We start from the raw sequence: 24,710 nt of genomic DNA on the forward strand, positions 1-24,710 counted from the left end.
ACAAGGAAAAACTACTTTAACAGATGACTGCTCAAGTCTACTAGCTCAAATGAAAAACAGAAAGCAACCCCAAAAAGGTTTTTAACAACAAAGATAATGGGCTGGTTAAAAAAATACCTTGTATAGCAAAGTGAAAATAAATTCATAAAGCTTAGCGGCATCCCTGCCTGTGGCATGGGGTTTAGACCAAGATGATCTTTAAGCTCCATTCCAACCTAAACCAGTCTGTGATCCTAGATAACCAGACTCCCCAAGCACTGGAACAGTGAAATGAGAGAAAAGTCTCCATATACAAAAGCTTTTTCTTCTCAAGATCTTCAAAGCAGGGAATCCTTTCTTTTTTAAATTTTCCCGACTAATAAAGTCCACACATTAACCCCAGAGTTAGACCAAGGCAGAACTCAACACTTTTATACAAAGACCCTTCCTTAGAGTTTAACAACCACTTATTTATTTACATTCTTGTTTCCTTGGTTTTGGTAGGGGATTGTCAGACTCATTACCTAAAACTAAGTGTTCAACATAAGCCCGACAAAATGGAAAGATTTCTTCAGAGTTCAAAAGCAGGACTGAGATCCTGCTGCCATTAGCAGAAAAAACAGGAAAATAATCAAGATAGAGAAAAGCAGCAATAAAGTCCATTGTGCCTCTTAAGCTGTTTTCAGACTTCTGTGGAACTGTCTCTCCTGATTTAGAGCAGCGGCCAGCAAACCCCCCAAATTCCCTTTGAAAAGGGCCCATGCACTGTAACAACATGTGGGAGGTCCAACTGCAGTTCAAAAAAGCCAGAGAGCTGCTAACACACAGGACCAACATGTTGTAAAGATGTACTGATACCTTTCAGAGTCCTGCTCAGTCAAGGGACACCTGAAGCCAAGTGGTCAAAAATAGGCTGTCCTGGTCTGCTGATACACAACACTAAGCCTGGCTCTTTTCATGACTTTGCCATTTTTCCATGTGTTTTTATCAAAGCTCTTCCTTCATCTAGACACCATTTTATAAATTCTCCTCTTCCTCAAACATACTTGTTTGCTAAACTGCAAATATTTTGTTAAAGGCATTACAGATCTAATTCACAGTATCTGAGAATGGCCTGGAATGGAAAGGACCCTAAAGATCATCCCATCCCAGGCCCCCACCAAGGGCAGGGACACCTGCCACTGTCCCAGCTTGCTCAGAGCCACATCCAACCTGGTTTTGGACACTGCCAGGGATCCAGGGGCAGCCACAGCTTCTCTGGGCAACCTGTGCCAGGGTCTCTCCACCCTCACAGGGAAGAGTTTCTCCCTGATATCCAAACTAAACCTGCTCTCTGTCAGTGTGAAACCATTCCCCCTTGTTCTGTCACTCCAGGCCCTTGTCCAGAGTCTCTCTCCATCTTTCCTCTGGGCTCCCTTCAGGCACTGCAAGGCCACAATGAGGTCACCCCAAAGCCTTCTCTCCTGCAGGCTGAACAATCCCAGTTCCCTCAGCCTTTCCTCCCAGCAGAGCTGCTCCATCCCTCTGATCCCCTTGGTGCCTCTCCTCTGCACTCTCTCCAGCAGCTCCCTGTCCTTCCTGCGCTGGGATTTGGACATGATTTTAGTTAACACTGACTCAGATCCCATCCAAATTACACCAATTCTGATGAGTTCTCACACTTTCAATTTCCAGCATTTCAATGAAAACCGAGAAAGAGCTAATTAATGCCTTAGTTAGGACAGCTTCTTCCCTGGGGGCAAATGGAATCCACCTACACAAAAAACTTACAAACCAGTCAATAGCAAAGTGTAAATATTACCCGAAACTTACACTCACAATCAATGAAACAGCTTTTGAAACTGCAAATGTAACAAAGAGGCTGAATAGAATGTTTCTACCTTCTTTGAAAATGACAAAGACTAACAATGTTAAAAGGCTTTTGGAGGCTAAGAGATGCACAGATTGTTTCTATCAAAAGTCTAATTTAAACTCAATTTAAAAACACTCTCTTGCTACTACATGCAAACAGCAGGTGGGTACACAACAACACCAGAGAGCTGAGACACAGAAACAAACCAAACTGAGAGCACAAGACTTGCACAGTGGCCAAACTCCATCACAAACCTGCAAGACAGCACTACCTCTCTGAAAATTATTTAAGGAAAACATCTGTTTTTCTCCTGTATGTTTCATACCACTTAGTGAAAGGCTCAGAAGATACCAAGTGATGAAACCACCTGAACAAAATCCTCAGATCTTGGGAGTACTTATCAGATCTTGGGATACTTGGGAGCTGAACAAGAAAATCCTCACTAAGTTTCCTGTATTTACTCAAGACACATACAGACCAGGAATTTGCCTGGCTCTTTCATCCCTTTGCTAATTCCTACAAGGACACAAGACAATTCCACCTCCAAAGAAACCAGCACAAACCAGTAATTACTTCAATGATGCCCTTAAGCAGGCAAATATTTCCTTATGGAAATGCAATACAGGCATCTAAAATTCCACTGGGCAGAAACAAATATCACCAGAAGGTCGGCATTTGTATTCCTTCTCTTGTGTGCTTTCTTGCTGCACCATCAAGTGCAATCTGCACAGCTTACTCTTTAAATTAATGCTTTGTGGAAAAAAACACAAAGAACACTCAGTTATTAATAATAATCCTTAAGTATTATGTTAAGAACACACCAACTCAGTTGACTTAGCATAGTTATGCATTAAAGCTATCAAAAGCTTTAAGGGATGCTTACATAGTTTCTGAGATTAGCCAAACACTAAGTGAAAATCCCACTTCATGGTGAGAAAATGGGCCACTTCTCAGTACAATACTGACATCTTAATTTTTTGAGTTAAAAGCCACATTCAAACATTTTTACTAGACACTGCTGTTCATAATCACTGGACAACATCTGAGTTCAGGCAATCTCTTCAGCTGGAAGAGACATCTATAGCAATGAAAATTTTATTCAGCTTCATAAAAAAGTATCAAACTACAGCACTCTTGATTACAATACACCAGTTGCACACAATATTAAATTCAGCTGCAGTAACTGAGAATCCTGTTTGCTGACAGAAGCTCAAAAAATAATTCATTTTTCACCTGATGGATTACAGCTAAATCATTCTATACTGTAGACCAGTTCTCTGCCACAGCACCAACTCCCTGTACTGAGACTTCTCTGTGTTTCCAATATCAGAGTATCCAACTGAAACTACTGCTTAGGTAACTTCTGGAGTTCTATAAACAAAACAACGTTCTGCAGATTGGTTATGAGGGCCTTATCTTGATTTGCCATGTGGATGCTCTGTGCTAAAGAAAACAGAGCAATGGGGCAACAGTGCCAGGCAGAAGCACTTTTAACTTGTCACCAAAAAGATCTATTTTGCTCCCAAAATCTACCAGTTTTGGGTTAGTACTACTTTCCTTTGCCAAATTTCTTTCAGGAACACTGTAGCTCCTTATTCTTTGTGTCTGCAAATCCAGGTCTGCAAGGCGCCAAGGAAAAGAAGAGATGTAGAGGACAGGTAAGCAGTTTTAAAATAATTCTGTATGTACATGATTATCACAGGAAAGTTAGGAATACTGGCAAAAGGACTCCAACAATGTGGTTGGCAAAGCATTCCATCAGGTTTTAGGTTTTTCCAAACATCCACAGGAGGCATTCAGAAACCAGGAGAAAAATCAACACGAAACAAAGCAACACAAGCTTTCCACCGCTGGGCTACACAGGAATCAAACTCAGTGACTCACTCACTGCTTATCTCAGCCTCCTATCAACATTTTCAGGAGCAAGCCTTCCCTGACTACAAGTAACAGCCTGCTAGAACTGATAGAAAAATCTAATAGCTGACCCACACACCAAAAAAACCACACAAAAAAAAAAAAAAAACCCAAGCACAGCCACACCATGAACCAAACCTTAAAAAGATTTGACAGAGCATGAGGAGATTGTGCTGCACTCCCCACTGTGCTGGTGGTAGAAATTCTGTTCTTCAGGCATTTATTCACCAGGAAAACGGGAGAGCCACTAATGGCCAATGCAGGAGTTCAACAAGACTAAAAAAGCACTACACAACCTGGAACAACTTTGCAAGTGATGGAGAGAGGCTTTGGAAATCCAGATGTTCAGCAAAATAGCCCAGGAGTGCCACATTCCCAGGCACTGGATGCACTGATGCTCATGGTACCTTCTCTACAGAAGGCAAGAGCAGAGTGAAACATTACTTTTTTGTTTCAGAAGATGAATGAAAGTTTAATTAGCCCAGATCTTCAGAGGAGGGAGCTAAATTTTTTAAAGCCACGTCCAACAGTGATAAGGATTAGGAGTAACAAGAGTTATCTATATTTGATGTGTAGCAGAGGAACAAAATTATCAGACTCCACCAACATTAATACAACCAGACATTTTTGTTGTTCATTTTTCTCAGTTACATTTTAGAAAGGACTTTTTTTTTTATTATTTGAAAATAGAAATCTTATTTCTCTACTATTTATTCCAGTCATTTTTGTCCTTCTTGCCCTTGAGATTCATTTGATGTAGAAAAGCACATACTATGCACAGGACCTAATACCTCACATGAGAACAATGACTAGATTTTACTAAAAGAGACCTGGCATCACCACAAAATTATTTCTTTGCTACACAAAATATTTTTAAGATGGATATAAGACAGGACAAAAACATTGGTTCAGTCACCTCCAAAAGAACTCATTATAATAAAAAGAGTGCATACAGGTAAGACATTTCACTAAGATATCATATTCACAGTTTTAAAAAAATCCACCATATAAGACAAATCCCATATTCTTTATGTTTCATTCTCGGAAAAACAATTTAAAAAAAAAATTAAAATCAGTTTTTAGAGCAAAGTCACCAAAGCTGCAGTGTTAACATCCCAATATGCTGTTATGCAATTCTTAATAAATAAGTTTTGGAAACACATTAAAATTAGAATCAGTATTTTCTTGACAGTTTGCTATTAACAGACAAATAATTATTTCATTTCTGCCAGTGTAGCAAGCTGGCAGCAATCCAGCTTAAAAGGTATTCCATTTCAAGCTTGTTTCCTACCCAACATTAGGTGAAATTGGTTTACATTACTTGACTAATGCAGTACAGGCAAGACTCCTGTCACTTGACTGTAAGAGTGCCTCATACATTGGCTATTACTGCATAGCTGAAACAAAAATATAATTTAAATTTAATAATATTTAACATTGCAGCACCCTATGTCCTAGAAAAGCCCTTGCCCACAGGAGCAGCTTTGCCATAGATGAAGTCTGAGGTGTAGATGGAAGCCCCACAGGGAAACTTGAAGGGTAAAACACACTCAGACCATGACTTCCTCACACAAATAATTGCTTTCATTGCACCATTTCAAACTGGAAGTTCATTCATCAAAACAAAACTGTGCATTTGGAAAATAAACCTATCCTGTGCATTTTTTATCCAAAAAGAAGCAAAAATTAGACTAAATGGAGAGTTCATTTGTGTAAGTATAAAGCAGAAGAGGTGGTGCTCTAAAGTCACAGCAATAATGCACAGCTACAAAACGCCTCACCCAAAACCAACCTGAAAACCTGAAAAATATGAGTGGAGTGCCTGTGGTACAATGCATCAAGTAATTACAGTGGTTTGGGTTGGAAGGGACCCCAAAAATCATCTTTTTCCAACCCATTCCACTACCCCAGGCTGCTCCAAGCCCTGTACAACCTGGCCTTGGACACTTCTAGGGATGGGACAGCCACAGGTTCTCTGGGCACCCTCTGCCAAGACCTCCCCACCCTCACAGGGAACAATTTCTTCCTAAAATCTGTTCACCATCATTCAGACTATTTTAGCTGTTATTGCTGTAGGAAGGGGAAGATCAAATCTTTCACCTCTATTTGCAGCAGGAAGAAATAACCCACGTGCAATCCAGTTCAGTGCTACAACAGATGCATATCCAAGGACAGAACCAGCACAGCTGCACCACGTGAAAGCAGATACCAAGCACCCCAAAAGGCAAGTTACAATGCAGTTACAGAAGGGAAAATCCCATTTTCACACACCACATGAAGGAAAACAGACTAAGCAATGGCTTGACACCACTGTTAAGATTTAAGAATGTTTCACATTAAAATCAAAGTAGGACACAGTATCTCAAATAGCTGTTTAGACTCCAAAAGGAATTACCATTTGGAGCATAGAGGCTGATTCTGTTCAGCCAGCCACATTAATTAAATACATACTGCCTAAAATAAACCTGGAACTATGCATAGGTAGACTGTCATAAAGGGGTGCTGGGGAAAACCATCAGTTTAAGGCATATGCCCATAAACCAACCATAACTACTATTCAAAGGACTTCAGAATTGACTTCTTATGCATATTAGTTGAAAGGCCAAAAGCTATTTTTATGGCATGATTTATGGTCTCCATAAACCCTAGAAATATAAGATTTGAAGCTAAGTCACAAAGCAAAACCAGTTTTTTAACTCAAGGTGTTGTTGTCATCAGCAAGGGGAGCTCTTCATCTCCAAGTCAAAAGTTAGAAGTCACCATCTTCTGGAAGCAAATCTAACAGCAGATCTGCCCCCACCAACATCCCCCTGGGTTTGAGAGGCATGAGAGATGTGGTTTTGTCTGCTTTTGCTCACAGCACAGTACACGAAACCCTTACACAAAGTAAAATCAGTTAAGTACAAGCCCATACCTGTTTTATAGAGAGAATAGCCAAATGTCTGTGACCCTGACTGCTTCCCTTTTCACTCAGCTGTGTCACAACACAAGACTATGACATGCTGCTGGTTTTTTTCCATCCTTAAAACCATGATTCTGGGTAAAACATGTATATTCTGAGTACTAATGAGGTTATTTTTTAATGCCATTAAAAGCCACTTGACCAGGACTGAGTGTGTGCTAGATAATGGATCAGAACACTCTTTACAGTAATTCAATTACAACAGAACTCCTTCAGCTTCCTAAAAATAAGGAGTATAATGGAAGGAGAGTGACTACTGGTGAGCAAACTGCGTCCAAGAATGACGTGAAAGAGAATCTCAGCTCTAAGATTCTGGGTGGGACAAGGAGCTCCTTTGCAGCCATCAACAACAGACTACTACCATCAGAAAACACTTTGTTATTTATTTGTTTATATGTGGTTATTTTTATGTCTATTATCCACACATATTGCATGAAGGTGGACATCTTGGCTTTCTACATACACTGAACAGAGCCTAGGTAACAAAATCCCTGGGAAACATAATCTGTTATGCTCTAACTGCATTAAACAGCATGGACCAATGAGAACAACGTAACTCCCACTTGTGAAAAGGATGAAATCTCACAAGGGTTTTGAGCTAGTCAGTAATGACATACTTCTTTCACACAAGGCTTTCATGCACTAATATTCTTTTCCATTATTACTGATTTTTTAAATTTTTTTTTAATCTCTGACCTATGTAAGTGGTGAGAAGTCAATTATAGGAGAACTGAGCACCAGGCATGAAACAAGCAGCTGAATAATTGCCCAGCTGGGCACACAGATCTCCTATGTTGATCCTTTGAATAACACCCATGACACAGGAAGAGAAGCAGTGCTGAAGCTTCATTCAGGTTTTCATATTTCTCCATTTAAATTAATGTACAAGATCAGAAACACCAGTACAACAAAAGAATTTGTGCTTGTTAAAGCACCTCCTCAAGTAACATTTCAAAGAAGATTAGAAGCTCTGTTGGATTACTCCATGTCCCTGCATTCAGCTGCAGGTAGTTTGGGAATGTTCTCCCGAAGTAAAGGTTTATTACCTTGCACATGTACCTTTTTAGAACTTTTCTTTAGCTTTTAGACTTACTGATTGCTGGAACAGAGAACAGAAGCCATTGCCAAATTATCATTATGGAAACACCTTTCAAACATAAGGCAATTTTTCTAATACAAACAGATATCTTGGTTTTACAGGTAGCATCAGAATTATTTATGCCAATTTCTGTCTGTTTCTCTCATAACCCTGTATTTGTGTTGTAAGAAGAAAATCCAAGTCTCTTTCTCCCAGCTCCTGGTTTATACTGGCAAATTCCAGCCATCACAGCAGGGAAGAGTTGCCCATATTTTAGAAAAAACCTGGAACTTTCTACCTGAAGACAGACAAAGCCATCAGAGCAGTGATGCTACGTGTTCCTCCCCTTAAACAAGCCTGCCATACTGCACCTAAAAAAGCACCTGGAATTAAGGAAATCCAGGCAGGAAGATGGATCTCCAGCAGATTTCAGCTTACGACAGAAGAGTATGTGCAAATGAAATTATGCTCTCTTTTCACTCTTGATACTACTTATCTTTCTGACCTCATGGTCTTTAGAGGAAAAATACACTAATGATCAAACTAATACTTTTGCCAGATAACAGAAACCTTAAAATGCACAAAATTACATCTAAATTCTTAATTGTAAACAAGTTTTTCATTAAGTGTTTGGAAGACTTCTCTTCCAAGATCTCAGGCACTGCTTCAGAACCACCTTACTCATTTTTCAAAATCAAAATGGCACCTTGCTGTAACTTATTTACAAAGCTGAAAGCTTAGGTTTTTGGTTTTTTTTTTTTTTAGTTTTGTTTTAAAAGTAGCCCTATTTACCTACCAAAAAGATTATCTTCTTTCAAACTGCCTTATTACTGCATAAAAGAATTGAGAGAAGCCCTCTCCTTCAATGTTTTTCTTCAAACACATCCAGGACAGCCAGTTGTGCCCACAGAATACAGCACCTATGGGGAAGGTCACCTGCCCTGACTGACAGCTGAATATTTTAGGACTTAGAGAAGAGAATTTGAAGTTTAAAGCACCTGTTGAAAGCTGGCATCAGTGTTTCTGATGAAGCTACATGCAGGATTGACACCCAAATATACAGAGTTAATAGCCCACAGAGGCACTACTACACTACTTTTACACTACTATTCCGCACCAAGAAAAAAGTGAAAAAATTTCAGGTTACAAGTCTCTAACATAACACTGCTTCCCCTGACACTCAATATACTGTTACTGTGGCACTTTCTTGCACATTAAAGTTACAGAAACACAGAAATGCCAATCCATAAAGAATCCCTGCTTTCAAACAGTGGTTGCAGTGATTATAATGCTCCCAAAGCAGCTCTAAGTGAAAGTGGAACACTGATTAAAATATGTCTGAATCATTAGCAAGAGTTTCACTTCACCAGCTAAGCTTCAAGAGACGAAAAGTTACCTTCCCACACTTACTGACTGACCAAAGGCCTGCAGGTTTCTGCTCTCAGCTCCACATCATAGTGGTACATTCTTTAGAGTCTCCACAATCTTGCCAATTCCATTCCACTCAGAGGCAGGAAGAGCCATCAGCTCCTTCAGGGCTTCTCCCAGAAAGTTCAGCCTTCCCCTGCTTCCCTCCCAGGCCTGGCACAGCCCTTCTGTCGGCACACACTCCAGGCACAGCCGGCCTGGCAGCTCTGTTTTGCTGGCAAGGGCAGCACCAGAATTCGGAAAGTCTTCATGCTGATGTCTTCAGGGGTAAAGTTGTTGATGCAGATGGTGTGTGCACAGCAAGGGAAGACACCTGCACTACAGCAGTCAGCTAATTAAATAAATTGGGCTTGCTTCAGCAGCTGCAAAGCCACACCAGCAATGAAGAAACCATCCCCACCAGAAACTATGATCTTGGACATTATGCATATGACGATTCCACTATTAGACAACATGGCTCTGAACATTCAGATTTCTTATCTGTAAGCAGCTAAGGTTAAGCAATCTCTCAGAAAATAACTGCATGAAGTAATTATAGTTATAATTTCTCAGTCTCCACAAAATATGTCATGCTAATATCCTGACATGACTCTCAGTTCTGGAAGGTTTAGTGTAAGTGAACAATTTTAGTCTCCCCAAAGCCAGCGAGAAGCTGAAGTTGACAAGTGAGAGTACTAAACTTCCAGTTTCCATGGAAATGGAATTTGGATCAGTAAAAACAGGGATTTCAGAATTTAAAACCCAACTCTCTCCATCCTCCACGCTCTACTCCAGCATTCATTTTCCTGGGTAATAAGGGGTCAAGAGAGGCACAAATGCCACACACATTTGTGATCCAGTAACTCACCCTGCCTTGTGGCTCCTCATTTTCATTTAGAGGTTGCCAGCCCCTTCCAAACCAGGCACCAGAGCCATCAATTCAGCAGCAGCCAGCCAGACACATTTACAAACACGACAGTATCCCAAAACTGTCCATCTGGGAGGACAGCCGGGTTCCCAGTTACGTGATGCTAATACACATGAAATAGCTGCTTTACAACCCCAAGCTGAACCACCCAGAACAGGGAAGTTGCGCCATACAGCACAATCAGTAACAAAATTCTCATTTTTATTGTTTATATGCCCCAACGGAACCACACAGAACTGTGGGATTTTCCAACTGTAAATCTTCAGGCAAGAACAAAAAAAATTATATTTCATCACCACCAATGCAACACTCCTGCAGCAGTGGCTGCCTAGTGCTACAAGGGAGAATTCCAGCTGCAAGGGTGCTCACTGGCAGCTAAAACATTTTGCCAATGGTTTTTATGGCTCCTGTTCCTTCTGTTTGGCAAGAGCAGAGGAAGAGTAATTTTCTGGAAGTATTTACATTGATTTTGCAGCTGATGACAACACTCCATCTGCTCTCAGACACTTCAGTGCCTTTGCCAACTTCTTCCCTAATCTGGTGCTTTCTCCAAGCTTTGCCGAGGCTTCTCTGCTTCCTGCACTTCTTCTACCATGTTTGAAGAGGACATTTCAAGTTGAAATGTGAACACCTGTCCCATGCCCAAACCCACAGATCAGCAAACAGCTTTCCAATTAACTCCCCCTCTTAAGGCCATGACCTCCAGAAGGCTGAGGATGTGGCTGATACCATCAACAGAGTTGGCAAAATCCCTGAAATAAAAGGGTCCAGGCCAATGAGAAGAAGCAAATTTTAAAAGGACCTAAACTAACTCATTATTTTAAGAAAAGCCCAAAAGTCCTATGGAAATCAAGTTTTTCCCTAGCATTTAAATATGCAAGCAAGTCAAGCAATATCCTCTCTATGCAAATACTGGCCTACCCCCCAAAAAAGACAAAATTTCAGATGCTTATGCAGCAAGTGCAATTCTACCCACAAAACTTGTGGTGTAAATCAAAGGGAAGGAAGAATTCCGTTTGTACCCATTTGCTTGACACTTTTCCTAGAGTTAAACATCAAAAGAAGAAGCAAAAGCAAATAAAGATTAGGAAGCCTGATTTTTTTTTTTAACTTTAGGGCATTTATCAAGGCAGAAGCACACACAAGTAACTTGGCTGCTGTCTCTTTTATACAATGATCACACTACCTTGATGCCATGTCTTATCATTCCAGATAAAGTAGTCCTAAAAACGTAAGAGCTCATCTTACAGCATCATATAAGTGAAAAATAACCCCCCAAAAGTCACATACCACATTCTTTTTAAAATGAATCCACCACAGGGAAATAGATTGCAAGGTCAGAGATTCCTGAAAAGTGACTATGACTTTCAGCAGCTCACATAAGAATTGTGAGTATTTAAACCCCAAAAACTGAGACAGCTCATCTGCATTCTCATGTTTCATTTGAAAATAAGAAAAGTATGTTAGTGTGAAATGGCATTCCTAGGAAATAATCCCAACACGGTAAATGCAGGAAATAAATGCTTTAATCCCTTTTGTATCAGTACATATTTATTAGGCCCTGGCCAGAGATAAGCAGGATCTGTGGTGTGCAGGTTGGATTCGACATCTAAAGGTTTCTTTTAGCACACCACCTGTCTCAAATTATCTATCCTATTTGCTGACAACCAGAAAAAGGATTACTGTGTTTACAGGCAAATTCTTTCTTCTAACAATTTGCCCTTTTCTTCTCATTTCATTGACCACCTAAATAGAAGAAAAAAGCAAATCACAGCACATGAAAAACAGGCATCAGCCTCATTTCACTGCTGCAATTTGTCTTTGTTACTTCAAAAACCCAGGACCACGGCGATAAGCCCAGAAAAAACAATGGATCTGAAACGAGCCTTTTTCTCTTCCAGAACCCCTACAATAAGTAAGCAACTTCCTGCTTCAAGTTACAGGCTCAGAGAGAAGCTGAAAAAATTTGGAAATTACCAACCTCTTTGCATTTAGGCATTTGACTCAGGTTTGCCTTTGTAGCATATAAAAGACCAATTCAGCAGCTACATCAAATACAGCAGCTTGTTTTGGCAACCTCGTTTTTAGGAGATCAGATTTAGCTACTCAGCTTTAATACTCTTGGTTTTGAATTAACCATCTGTTCTGTAACATTGAGACAGACCTGGTGAAGTGCAGTGTCAGTCTAAGGGGTCTTGAGGCTAAAAAACACAAATACATACATACATATGTGTATATTTTTTAATATGTATATGCCCACAGCAGGTAAAAATAGCCTATCAAAATAACAACTGACTTTCCCCAAAATGAAGCTGTAGTGATGATTTTTCTGTCTATTCTGGGGCTTCATTTTACCCAATTACCAAGAGGAACTTGGGGCCAACCCAGCACACATTTTAATCAATTAACACAAAAAGGGAACAACTCTGCAAGGCTTTAGAACAAAAATACTTGCATTTACAACAGCTGTAGGTCAAAGATCTTAATCTGGGTTCTTTTGAGAAGGCTGCCAAAAATAAACGTGCTTTTCCACTGTAAATTGTCGCTGCAAAGGAAATGCAGAATTCTCACATGAAAATACACAGTTAGAAAAAGCTCCATAGGCAACAATAGGTATTTCTGAAGTATTGCTGGGAAAATATGGAAGCTTCTTTTTCCCCTTTCAAAAAGACAAATGCAAGTACACAGTTGCTCTGCTATTTAAAGTCCCATCAAAAGAAGACAGGATTTCTAAGTGTTGCTTGACTGGTGAACTTTTAACAAACACTTTAATCAATTGATCCCTTCAAGAGAAGCACATCATCAAAACACCATTTATTTCAGCAGGCTACCAACACAAATGGCTGAAAGTTGGCTAAAGCATGCTAAAGAAACACAGAACAAGCTCAGAGTTCCCAGATCTTCAAACGCCATCTATAAATAAATAAAAAAAAAAGCTCTCAGTAGCACCAGTGCACTCCCACACAGTATCATCAATACTATGGTTTGCAGCTGATCCACTGCAGGAGGCTCTCCAAGATCCAGCAGGTCTTACTCCCACGCGTGGTCAGTAATGAGGGCTTACAGGTCCCAGACTGCCACTTCAGTGACCTCCTGGACCTGCTTACAGGAGCTGCTACAACTGCTTTTACAACAGCTCTGGCCAGGAGCCTGCACCTTGGTGTAAGGCTGGCAGCACCCAAACACTACAGGGTTTATTTCAACTCTAAAGTATTGCAGCTCCACATCCCAACGGACACAGCCTCCACTGCAATTAACCCTCCTATTCCCATCTATCTTCTCAAAAGAAAAAAAAATCCAATCCAAACTATGTGTTACTCCCGCAGACAACCCCCTGTGCTCACTGCACAGCAGCTTCCCATGGCACAGATGATTGTGACTGCAGAGGTGTTTAGCAGTGGCTCAATTCCAGCTCTGCCCACCCCAGCTGGCACAGGGCCACTGGCTGCAGAATCAGTGCAATATGTGCATGTTCAGAGCCCTGTGCTCAAATTCCAACAGATCACTTTTTGTAAATAAAATAAGGAGCTAAACCATAAGCTTACAACACAAGCCGGCAAGAACTTAAATCAGCTTTTACATTTTACCAAAACTGGGAAGGGATACCAAAATAATTCTCAAGAAAACACCTGAGATATCACAGTGACTCCAAATTTCTATCTAACTTTGATTTAGAAAATTGAAGTTACCATTAGGGTAGATAACTATTGGTGCACATGACCAACAATCAGCAGATGATGCCAGAACATACCGCTGTCCTGACATTCCCTTTAAAACTCCCCCAATTCATGGTGTAAGTTCTATTAAATGAACTTTGAATTTACTGCTTTTTAAATTAAGAAACTCAAGATTTTGCAATTCAGGTGCCTTTACATAAATAACTAAACACATGCTGTGATATTCAGGTATTTGCCTAAATTTCTAAGAACTTATGCTCTAGTTGCTGACTGATTTTGCACAGGTGACCACTCAGTGAGTTTCCTTTGTGTCCCTACTCCTGCAAAGTTTGATTTACCTCTATTCCATCTATCATTGCCTTTCTCAAGATTACTTCACCTAGAAGTAAAAAATAGTGATGAATTAATTAATTTGTCCCTTTTTCATAGTATGTTCAAGCATTGCTTTACCAGAAAATAAAAAAATCAATTAACTGAAAGGAAGAAAATCAAATTTCCATGAAAAAGGTACATCAAGCCACCTACACAACATCAACTATATAAAAATTATATGACAGTACTTGAACCAAAGGGGAACCCTTTCACTCAGCAATTAAAGAGACAGCAGAATGGTTTGATCAAGGATTTAATTTCAAGAAAAAATTCTAGTGATGTAGCACCTAGTGAAGCATAGGATATTAATCACTTATTCCCCTTCAACTTCATTAGAAATCTCTTCTTCTGCTCCCACTTCAAAGCTTCCAGCTGAAAGCCTGATTTGTCCTGTTGGGTCCAGAGTGGGATGACTCTCTAAATCTCAGCACCAGGGAGTGACAGGCACCTGTGTGACACAAGTCCAGACACAAAGGAATGCTCCTTCTACTGTCCCTTGCACAAAGCAAGCCAGCGTGTGAACAAGCAGCCCTGAAATCCTGGATTCATTACCAGGCATGTATTTTTCCCATATCACCTTACTCAATATGTGCATATATATTCCTACAGAAAAATCTGTATTTTTAACTGCTTGTTAAACGTCTAATCACATAAATTCATACATTGCATTCTGTTAGAAGTACCTTGGATAAAAGAATTTTTCATTCTCTTCTTTATCACATCCAATATTTGCTTTGTTTATAGGTTTTTTCCCAACTCAGTAATTCATGGGTAGTTTCAATATTATACATTTTTGACAAGTTTCCTTAGAACACAGTTTGTCTGCTGCATTCAAGTACAGAATCACTAGATTCCATATAAAAACACAGCTCCAGGAAAGCTGAGAACTTATCCTACAGTTTAGAGGAAGGTCATAATAACTTGCCCTACTCCACCTCTTTAAACAAAGATTCTGCAGTAGCCAGAAAACAAGATGCAAAGAAAATCCTACATGTTCCGCATTTATCCAATTGCAGTGCTGTAAAGATAAGCAAAAAAAAAAAAAAAAAGGTTTTTTTTTTAAATTACTTACGAGCAAGGATTTATTTACCCCTCTGGCTTAACTGCTGGCAGTATCAGCAAGGCAATCCCATTACAGCTGACAGTGGCTGCGTGGTACAAACACCTCTTAAAGAAAAAGAAAATAAACCAAAAGCCAGAACCCTTCAGGCTGGAAGGAGCTGCTGAAGCCCTCAAAGCAAAGCCTCCTGCTCAAAGCAAGGCCAGTGCTCCATTCAGACCAGGTTGTCTTCACCAGCTGGGTCTGAAAACTGACTCAAGGGACGAAGATGCTTCCCTAGAAAATTAAAGCCTTCTTTACATATGGTCATTAATAATGACATAGATCAGAGACCTCCCACTAGCCCTAAGCCAGTGACAAATCTTAAATGGCTTTCTTTAAATACTTCTACAGCTAATGAAGGTCAGAGCCACTGAATTACTCCAGTTTCCCAATGCATTCCAAGAGTTTTTAATAAAATGCAAAAAGTATCCCCCATTATTGATGCTGAATACATTTTTAAGCAAGTTGTGCTCACAAATGACTACATCAATGCAGACAGAGTTGGAGTGTCAGCTCTGAGGGCAACCAGTGTTGACTCCAAGAAAGCAGCTAGTTGTCTCCCAGCCTGGGAGTGGAATAAATCAACTTGAATTTCATAAAAATAATCCATGTAGGTAATTTTGCACACTAGTTTTTAGTATCAGCCATCACACCTGCTTTGCTGTCCCCTTGATCCAAGACACAGCACAAATAAATCAGTTCCCAGAGTCAAACCCAAACAAGCAAACACATAAAAGCAAACTTACCTAAGTGATTTGTGTCACAAGTTTTGTTTGGGGATGATGGCTCAAATTGACTTGCACTCACTCTTTACCTCACCCTCTACACACATTTCCAATGCTTCAAATAAGCTTCAGCATTTATTATAAGTGTAAGAGCATCTTGCATGAAGACCAACAGATTATTTCCTACATATGGTATATTTTAATAGCATAAGCTAACAAAGCAACACATATTTACAGGCCTACATAAATCCATACTTTAAACTTTTTTTCCCCTCTTCCTTTTCAAATAAAACCCACGTCTGGTAAATGTTAATAGAAAAAAAAAATGAAATTTCCCTAAGAAGAGGCAAATGCAGACACAAATCACCAATTCCCACATAGACAAGCTCTGCCTCAGGTTCACACATTGTCAAATTGGTGACAATAAGCAAATAGGTACCAGGAGAGCAAACAATATTTTTACAAATTTCAGGACATGCTTGGCCTTTGCTTTAATGAAATTAAGCTATGTGGACAAAGCACAGAAAGAACATCTCTACACACATCCACAGGGTTCAGTGTGAACAGAAGAACAGAAATTTGCACCTCAAGAGTGCTAAGAATACAAGGAAACCAGTCAGACACCCTGATGATGGGCTCAGCACAGCAAAATAGAACCTGGAATTCTTCCTAATAGAACTGATGGTAAAGAATTTCTCAAAGGATGCTCTCGCCAATTTGCTACTGTATGAATTTAAAAAAAAGAAAAAAAAAAAAACAAAAACAGTAAAAGCTTCTAAACTAATCCTGATTCTTTACTTTGTGATCACTTTTGAAGGTCTGTATTAATTCTCAACACCAGGAATAAATCCACTGCAGGAAATCATACGACTAAAACACGTTTTGGAAAAGGACTACGAAAATGAACCAAGTAAAACTACTCAAGATTTGCCTTGGCTTTAGTGTCTTACTTGAATGTCAGGTGTAGTAGAAAGAACCCATGTTGGAGCATTACAGTTATTTCCCTTTTCATAGCTCAACGAGCACAGGACTGACTTTATTAAAACATTGCAGGAGTCAGGAAGACAGGGAGAAGAAGAACACAACACAGAGCAAAATGAAAACAGTGGCTGTACAGCAAGATTATTTTGAACTTCCATCAGAGGAACACAAACCAAGCCAGAAAGCTCTGTGTGCTCAAACAGCACTGGAGCACTGCCATTAGGGTTCCTATCCTGCAGGAAAACTGAAGTAGAAATTGCAAGAAAAGATGTAAGAACAGCCAGTGGTTTATTTGCTACACAGTAACTGGGTACCAACTGCTGGATTACACTTGACACTCTTCCCAGCTCCTGGAATTGACAAGGTACAGTAACAACTCATGGCTGCCTCCCAATTATCTTGCAACAAATCTGATTCTTTCAGTCAGCTCTTATCATAAAAGGATGAACCTTTCGTTGATACTTGTCCCTTAAAAGGTTCAGTATTCCATAAGAACACTCTGGTTTACATTTCCCTGAGCTTCTCGCTAGCAGAGAAGCTGTACCTCAGCTACGTGCCTGCTGTCATCCCACTCAAGGTGCCAGGTAAATCAGCTTAACATCATTCCTAGGCATTTCCCCTCAGTTATGTGACAGCCACAGCTTCAATGACTCACAGAGTGGCTCGCAGGTGGCACTGTTTGGCCATCATCACTCTACATCTGTGCCTCTGCCACTCCAGCCTGGCTGGGGAGCCTTTCAGGGTGCAACAGAAGCTGTCACGTTGCTACACAAGTTAAACAAGAACTTGTTCAAGAGCTGGACTTTATTACAGAGGCATGATCCTGGGCATGCCAACAGTCTCACCCACTGGGGATGGGACATGCACCTACCAACTGCTGATTTAAGGTCTAATTATTCATCTAGTAGCCATACCTTTTATATTGACAGGAAAAAAGCCACTGATAAGTAGTGGTCGAATGTCTAAACGAATTTCACCCTGTAATCTTGTACTAAGGTTTGAACTCTGAATGAAGCAGCTCAGATGGCTCCCCCTGCCAATATTAAAATCAGACCAGATATTCCCATCTGCCTTGTACTTGAAATCCCAGCAATGAAGAAGCTCAACATTACAGCTACACATTGTCACATCACCACAAGGGATTTAAATACTTTTTTTTTTCATGAGATCCTTGAACACTTCCAGGGATGGGGCATCCAGAGCTTCTCTGGGCAACCTCTTCCAGTGCCTCACCACTCTCACAGCAAAGAATTCCCTCCTAATATCCAATCTAAACTTCCTCTCTATAAACTTGAAGTCATACCCACTTCTTCCCCCTTGTTTAATTTTCTATTCCATTATAGAACTGTCTTCACCCTACCACATGCTTTATGTCCATGTCAGCAAGAAAAAGAAGGGTATTCTTAAAAATGGTGTATACATTGAATGCTACTGTCATTCATACTGGTCAAGCTGAGGATAATGGAGGTCTTTTGAAATAAAATACAGTTTGTCCAGAGATCATTGTGGACTATTAAAGTAAACCATGCTCAGAAAGCATATAGATTTCCAATTATTTAGGCTTTTGCATATACACCTACAATGACAAGCATGAAGGGCACTGCAAAATAGGAAAGAAATACCTTTGCAGCATATATTTAAATAAATCCAGTCATCCTCTGCTCTGCTTTCCACATTAAAGCAAACATTTTTATGAAAGTTGAGGTAGTATTTGAATTTTTTAGAACAAAATAATATTGTTTAGAGATGACAGAGCATTTGCAAGCACTTAGGAAGCCACAAGACTAAGACAGGAAAGTGTATATGCCACTTCTTTCTATTTCTGTCACATTATTATCTTACAGTGTGTAAATACAAATTCAGAAAATGTTAATGACTTTAAAAAAAGTCAGAACTTAGTACACTAGTTTATACTCAGAGAGAGAAACAGGGCTCTTACAGCTGGTAATATTGGCATATAGTAATATGAAAATACAGCCAACTGCATTTCTTTACCCTGTGCTGAGGATGGATATTTTTGTCATGACAAGTAGTGTACATAAGAAATATTTACCTGCCACAGGCACTTTAGTATTAGAGTATACTAAAAAAAAACAAAACACTAAGGAATGTGACTGTATTTGACTGTTCTGTAATGGTTAATGTTTCTAAGCAGCTCCTGGAAAAATAATCAAAGCTGAAGAATGAAGGGAAAAGCTGCTGATAAATGAAACTAAGCATCTTGTCAAGAAAGATAAAAATGTGGTTAGAGGTCAGTGAAGGACAAGGGGAGGGAGAAGGTAGAAGAATTCTAGAATATTTCTGGTTGGGCTTCCCTAGAAGGCTAAGGCAGAGAGCTGCCAGCAACAAAAACACTGTCTCTCAAGGAGCAGGGGAAATGAGCGCTGACAGGATGTCAGGATCACAACAGGACAGGTGCTTCGCGCAAGTTAAACCCAACTCCTGGACAACGGAGCAGCAAAGCAAGTGTTCCCCCCCGCTCTGCTCCAAATAGCTCAGCAGCAGAGGAATTGGAGGAATGCTCTGTGGCTGGGAGACATGAAAAGAAAGTGCCAGTGTCTTTCCCTCCCATCCAAAACCAAAAGCTGGGCTGCAACTGAGAGGGGCACCTGGAAAGCCACAGAGTCACAACGGATTGTTTAGGAAGCCTGGTGGCAGTGCCATCAGGCACACACAGGGAGCACAGGACCAGTCACCAATGGGAAGTGCTAAAAGAATGGCAGCAGGAAAGCAGCAAGGGCTGGAAAAGAGCCCGTGTTTCAAAAGGCACACTGCAAATCCAGCACAGAATCACAGAAAGCTCTGGGTCGGAAGGGACCTAAAGACCATCTCATTCCAACCCCCTGCCATGGGCAGGGACACCTGCCACCAGCCCAGGCTGCTGATCAAGGCTGATGAGGAGCTTTACAATGAGTTACAAACAGAAGACCAACAACTCCTAAGAGACCCAAACTCCCTTCTGTCTTGCCAAGGGTTTAAGTAAAACCAAACCCACCATCAGAGAACATTTTAAATTGTAATTCCTGGCTGCTGTCAGAAGCCCAGCTCTCTCACCCCCTACCTAAGAAAAGTGAGCCTCTTCCCCTAATTTCTGCCACAGAAAAATGACCAAGCCATGGCACACAGAACTTGCCAACAGCAAAATCACACCCAGCTCTCCTCCTGTAGCACACACCACCTCCTAAAGGTATGTGCCTCTTATCTTCCAGCCTTGCCCACACGGACTGCAAGTTCCTTTGAGTCACTAAAACCACAAGGGAGGCAAGCAGCAGGCCTAAAGTAGAATATTATCTTAATTCTTGCATTATGAGATCGGACTGGGTTTTCTTAGAGCTGATCACCCTCACAGATGTCCATCCTCACTACATCAAAAGCCATCTAAAGACAGTTCTCTGTGGTCCCACACAGCACAGCTTAACCCCAAGTAGCACTACTGTGGTCTGTACCAAGCTGGTCACTTTCTGGTCTGTTCCTGGGAAGTAAGGGAACAGCAGGGTACCCGATTTGTTATGACAACTTCGTACATTTCATTTTGTTTTGTTCCCCTCTTCCATTCTTGGAAGAAAAGCCCAAAGGCTTTTAATTTATGGTATATTTCAGTTTCAAACAAAGACTAAGTTCACAGGACATGAGGGAAGCAGGTAAACTGCTAAGCAAATACATGAATTGCAGTGAAAGGACATGGGTAGTAAAAAAGAAATTTCAATTTCTATTCAGAGTATTTAGTAAACTCTTATTAATTTAGTCATTTTCTGCCAGAACTTGTTCACTAGAATGAGTTCTGACAAAAGATTCCGCTACACTCAACCAACTCTTAAAAAAAAAAAAAAAACACTATGTTCCCTTGTATGCTAAATAGCCTTTGTTATCTCTTTGGAGTATCAGGTTACCAATTCCAATCCCATTAGCTGCATGAAAACACTGCATTGTATTCAGTGTGACTGTTCTTTGTTAGTCCCATGTTCCTCTGTGCCACTTCCACTGCTCCAAATACAGTCTCCAACTCAGCTTATTCAAAGTTTCTGTCCTTGCCCCCAATGAAAAAATGCTTGGATTGACTTGCGAGGCAGGGATAAAGCCCAGGGCAGACTTTCCAAAAAAAAAAAAAAAACACACACAAAAAAAAAAAAAAAAAAAAAAAAAAAAAAAAAAAAAAACCCCACCACAATCTCTTCCTGGTGGGCAAGGACAAGGGCATTCAACCACTGCCATATGTTTCTCTCCGGATGGGAATTATTATTCCAGGTACAACTGCTAGTTAATATTGCCAGCTACACAGCTGCAATGGCATACTTATACATTTGCTCTCTTGATTTTCAGTATCAACTTCTAAATATTATCAGCTGTGGCATCTTCCTACTTTCTTCTCCAGGAAGACTCTGACATGTACAGTCACTGATGAGTTCCTTTTAACTTTCTCTCATATGTCACACAGAAGAGGGAGAAGAAAGACAAGGACAGACACAGATTTTACAAGTGTTTAAGTGCCTAAAAATGGTGCAATTTAATATGCAACTGGGGGATTTGCATCAATGAGTGCTCTCTTCTGTTTGCAAGGAAAACTGATTTCTTTATAAATTTCACTTAATGCCACACTAGTCAGAATGAATGTTAGTATCAATCTACTGCATAATTGCTATTAATTCACTAATTGTCAAGATACATGCAACTTTTATATGGCTTCAAGCTTAGTATTTAAGAAACACAGACTGACAAGCAAATACCTACCTTTTAGAAAGCAACAAATTAAGCTCTGCTCTCAATAATCCCATTTTACTCAGAAGGAAGTAATCACCATCAGCACAGGCATGGCAGGAGGGAGTGGAAGGGAGAGGAGAGAAAGCAGATCAGATCTGCAGAAGATCTCCAAACAGCCCTGTGACAAGAACAGCAGACCCTTCAACCCCTAAAGCCACACTGTCTCCCCACTTTAGCACAGACACAAAACATCTGGCTGCCCAGCGGAATTACAGCCTCTCTTTATCCATGCTCACAAAACTGCTGACTGAGAATAAAACCTAAAGTTTCCAAAGGTTCTCCCGGAAACTCCAAACTCCTTTCAAACAACAGCTTGGAAACACTGATGAACACTTCAGGAGTCCAAAAATATTTTAGCAAAATACTTCCAGTTCACTTGAAGCAAAAGGAAGTTCCTTTGAAGCTCTGAAGATTCCTGGGGAGAACACAATACAAAGAAAGCACCGAGAGCCTGGCCAGTTTAAAACTGGACAATGCAGAGGCACAGCGAGGTACAGGCTGGAAACACATCAGGTACTGTTGCAGTAAGGGAAGTAAAACTCAAGGTTACACCAAGTACAGCTTTCAAATCAAGTAAATAAACTCAAACTACAACATCAAGCCTGGAGCAAGGGCAGAACCTGGAAGTCAGTTGCATTACACATTTCCAGAAGTTTCCCTCCCCTTTCTGCTCAAAGGGGTAGTAAGACATTAAAATCTGACGTCTCAAAATACCATGAAACCATCACAACTGCCAACACGGGGAAAAAGAACTCTCCTTTCAAAGGCATAGATGTCACATCTCACTACCAAGGAGGGAGCAATACCACAGCAGAGGACAACATTCAAGCTCACCTTTAAAGCTGTGCTGCTTGCTTGCAGGTGAAAAACAAATCTTGGAGTGCCTCACAACTTTTTCAAGCTCAAATATCCTCTTAGTGCATCTGCATGAGCATTTTCCATTGACAAAGAAGGTTAAACCCTCTTAGCTGAAACACACATTGCTCTATCTACAGTGCTCATTCCAATCCTCAAAATTAATGTCAGACCCACACAAGAAAACTTCAGGGATCTTCACAGGTTATCCACAGATTACTTGTAGCCTCTCTGCTAATATTTCCTCCGAGTTCCACTATCTGGGACCACAGAGAACACACAGGCCATGATATGAAGATTCAGTCAGCAACGACAGGTGTAGACATGTCTTGCACAGCAGACCCCAATACTGGAATGGAAGTAAAAATGCAACTTATAATACTTGGAACTGGCAGCATCCTCCTGTATTATAATGCAGTACACTGGAGTTTTTTTTAGTTACCATGGATGAAGTTGTGAAGTGTTTCCCCAAACTCACTTTGAAAGAGCACAACATAATTGGCTGCAATGTAACTTTATTGCTCATGTTTTGGAGATGAAATTAATCCAGTAATGTATATCATTACCTTTGGAGACACAAGTGATCAACAGATCACTCTCTGTGAACTATCCCATACATATGGGGAAAAAAATCTTTTTATAAATATTTACTCATTTAAATTACAGATCTATCTTGCTACCCACACAGAGGAGAAGACAGAGATGACCGTCTGTCCTCATTACCATTCCTCCCTTCTTGTGCTAAAGATAGCATGGAGAGTAAAAATAAATAAATCCTCAACAGCATTAGGAATTAGACAATGTCATGTTGAAAGATACCCTAGATGAGGAGCCTTATCTCTCCTGGCTGGCTGGGAGGGCAGGGGGGCTCTGACCCACAGAAAGGAGGTAGCACTTAAGCCTCCCCTAGGTGGTCTCTTGGAGCAGGCTCTGCTCCCAGCTGTAATTGCTCCTCAGTCCTAACTGGATGCCTGACCACTCTGGAACAGTTCAGCAGAGTATTTAAACAGATGGATGGTACAGGCCACTGGAACAAACCCCATTTTTCCCTGGCTGCAGCTCTCTTTCAGTGCATTCCTTTGAAGTCTGTGCCACTGAGGAATCAACAACAGCTGAGAAACATGTGCTATCATACAACACTGAGAGCAGCCACAGCACTGCACAGCAAGATGCTTTTGTGCAATAATCCTGCACTACAGCAAGCATTACAGGTCCTTTGGTGTGGGTGAGCCCCTTTTCCAAGCACAACAAGAAAGTAAACAGATTCCTCCTGCCTTAAGGAGCGACTCAAAAGCAGAAAGGTGAATTATGTGGATTTCTCAAGCACCTGCCAGCTGAAAGCTCACAGTGGCCTGTCTCCTAGAATCCTCTCAGATACATTAACACTCTCCATATTTAAGTCATCACAAAGATGACCAGATGCTTGCAGAGATCCGAGTGAAGTGACAACCCAGAGGGGTCTGCAGTTCCCCTGGCAGATGTGACAAACCCCTGTATCTACAGCTCGAACCCACCTTCCTTTCCCAAGCAGGATAAGTTCTGTGATCTCAGCTTTGCAGGTGACAAACCGGAGGGAGATGGAGCAGGATGGCACCGCTCAGCGCATACACAGAACTCTCAACCCCCTTCCCATACTTTATCAGCACTGAGAGAGATAACATACAGCCCTCAGAACAGCCAAGGGAGAAAACACCATGACCATCCCCTTATCAGCCAGGAAAACCACTCCTGTCAAAGGCGTGAGATCACCACATGCTTTGAAGGGGAATGGGAAGGGTAGGAAGAATTAGTTATTTATGAATCTGAATTTGAAATTAGATTCACTGTCCAGATTGGGAAGCACGGAGCTATGTGCATATGCAGGAGGACAGCAAGTTACCACACACAACACACATACACACACAAACACACCTATACTTGCCCAACAAGAACTTCCTACAGAACTGAGCATCATTTTCACTGGAGAAAAGCAACAGGCTAGAGCCTCACATTCACAAAGTATCCTAGTCTCAGGAAGGCAGACACTGAGATTATAATAAATCTCATCACACTGTGAAATCCCAACCCCGCCATGAAAAAAAATTACAGGAAAACCCACGCTTTCAAAAAAGCCCCAGAAA

At 40.7% G+C, this 24,710-nt stretch overlaps 2 long non-coding RNA genes across 6 annotated transcripts in view; both read right to left on the reverse strand.

The window, feature by feature from the left end:
- The window catches only part of LOC137474294 (uncharacterized), a 48,670-nt gene extending 24,208 nt beyond the window's left edge, over positions 1-24,462 (reverse strand). For 2 of the 4 annotated variants that reach the window (XR_010999279.1, XR_010999281.1), the window contains exon 1: positions 21,706-22,471. This is a non-coding gene — a long non-coding RNA (uncharacterized lncRNA). Of the gene's footprint in view, positions 1-21,705; positions 22,472-22,554 lie in introns of those variants that run through there. The other 2 variants (XR_010999282.1, XR_010999280.1) reach the window with 2 other exon arrangements.
- Positions 11,160-16,521, reverse strand: LOC137474295 (uncharacterized). Of its 2 annotated transcripts, none has more exons than XR_010999284.1 (3): positions 16,364-16,521; positions 15,242-15,336; positions 11,160-11,866 (listed from the first exon to the last, which is right to left on the reverse strand). It is a non-coding gene; the product is annotated as an uncharacterized lncRNA (long non-coding RNA). The 2 variants fall into 2 exon arrangements; XR_010999283.1 differs by lacking the exon at positions 11,160-11,866 and adding an exon at positions 13,680-14,176.
- Positions 24,463-24,710: the final 248 nt, after the last annotated feature.

The sequence above is a fragment of the Anomalospiza imberbis genome, chromosome 5 (assembly GCF_031753505.1).
Source record: "Anomalospiza imberbis isolate Cuckoo-Finch-1a 21T00152 chromosome 5, ASM3175350v1, whole genome shotgun sequence".
In the NCBI taxonomy this organism is placed as follows: domain Eukaryota; kingdom Metazoa; phylum Chordata; class Aves; order Passeriformes; family Viduidae; genus Anomalospiza; species Anomalospiza imberbis.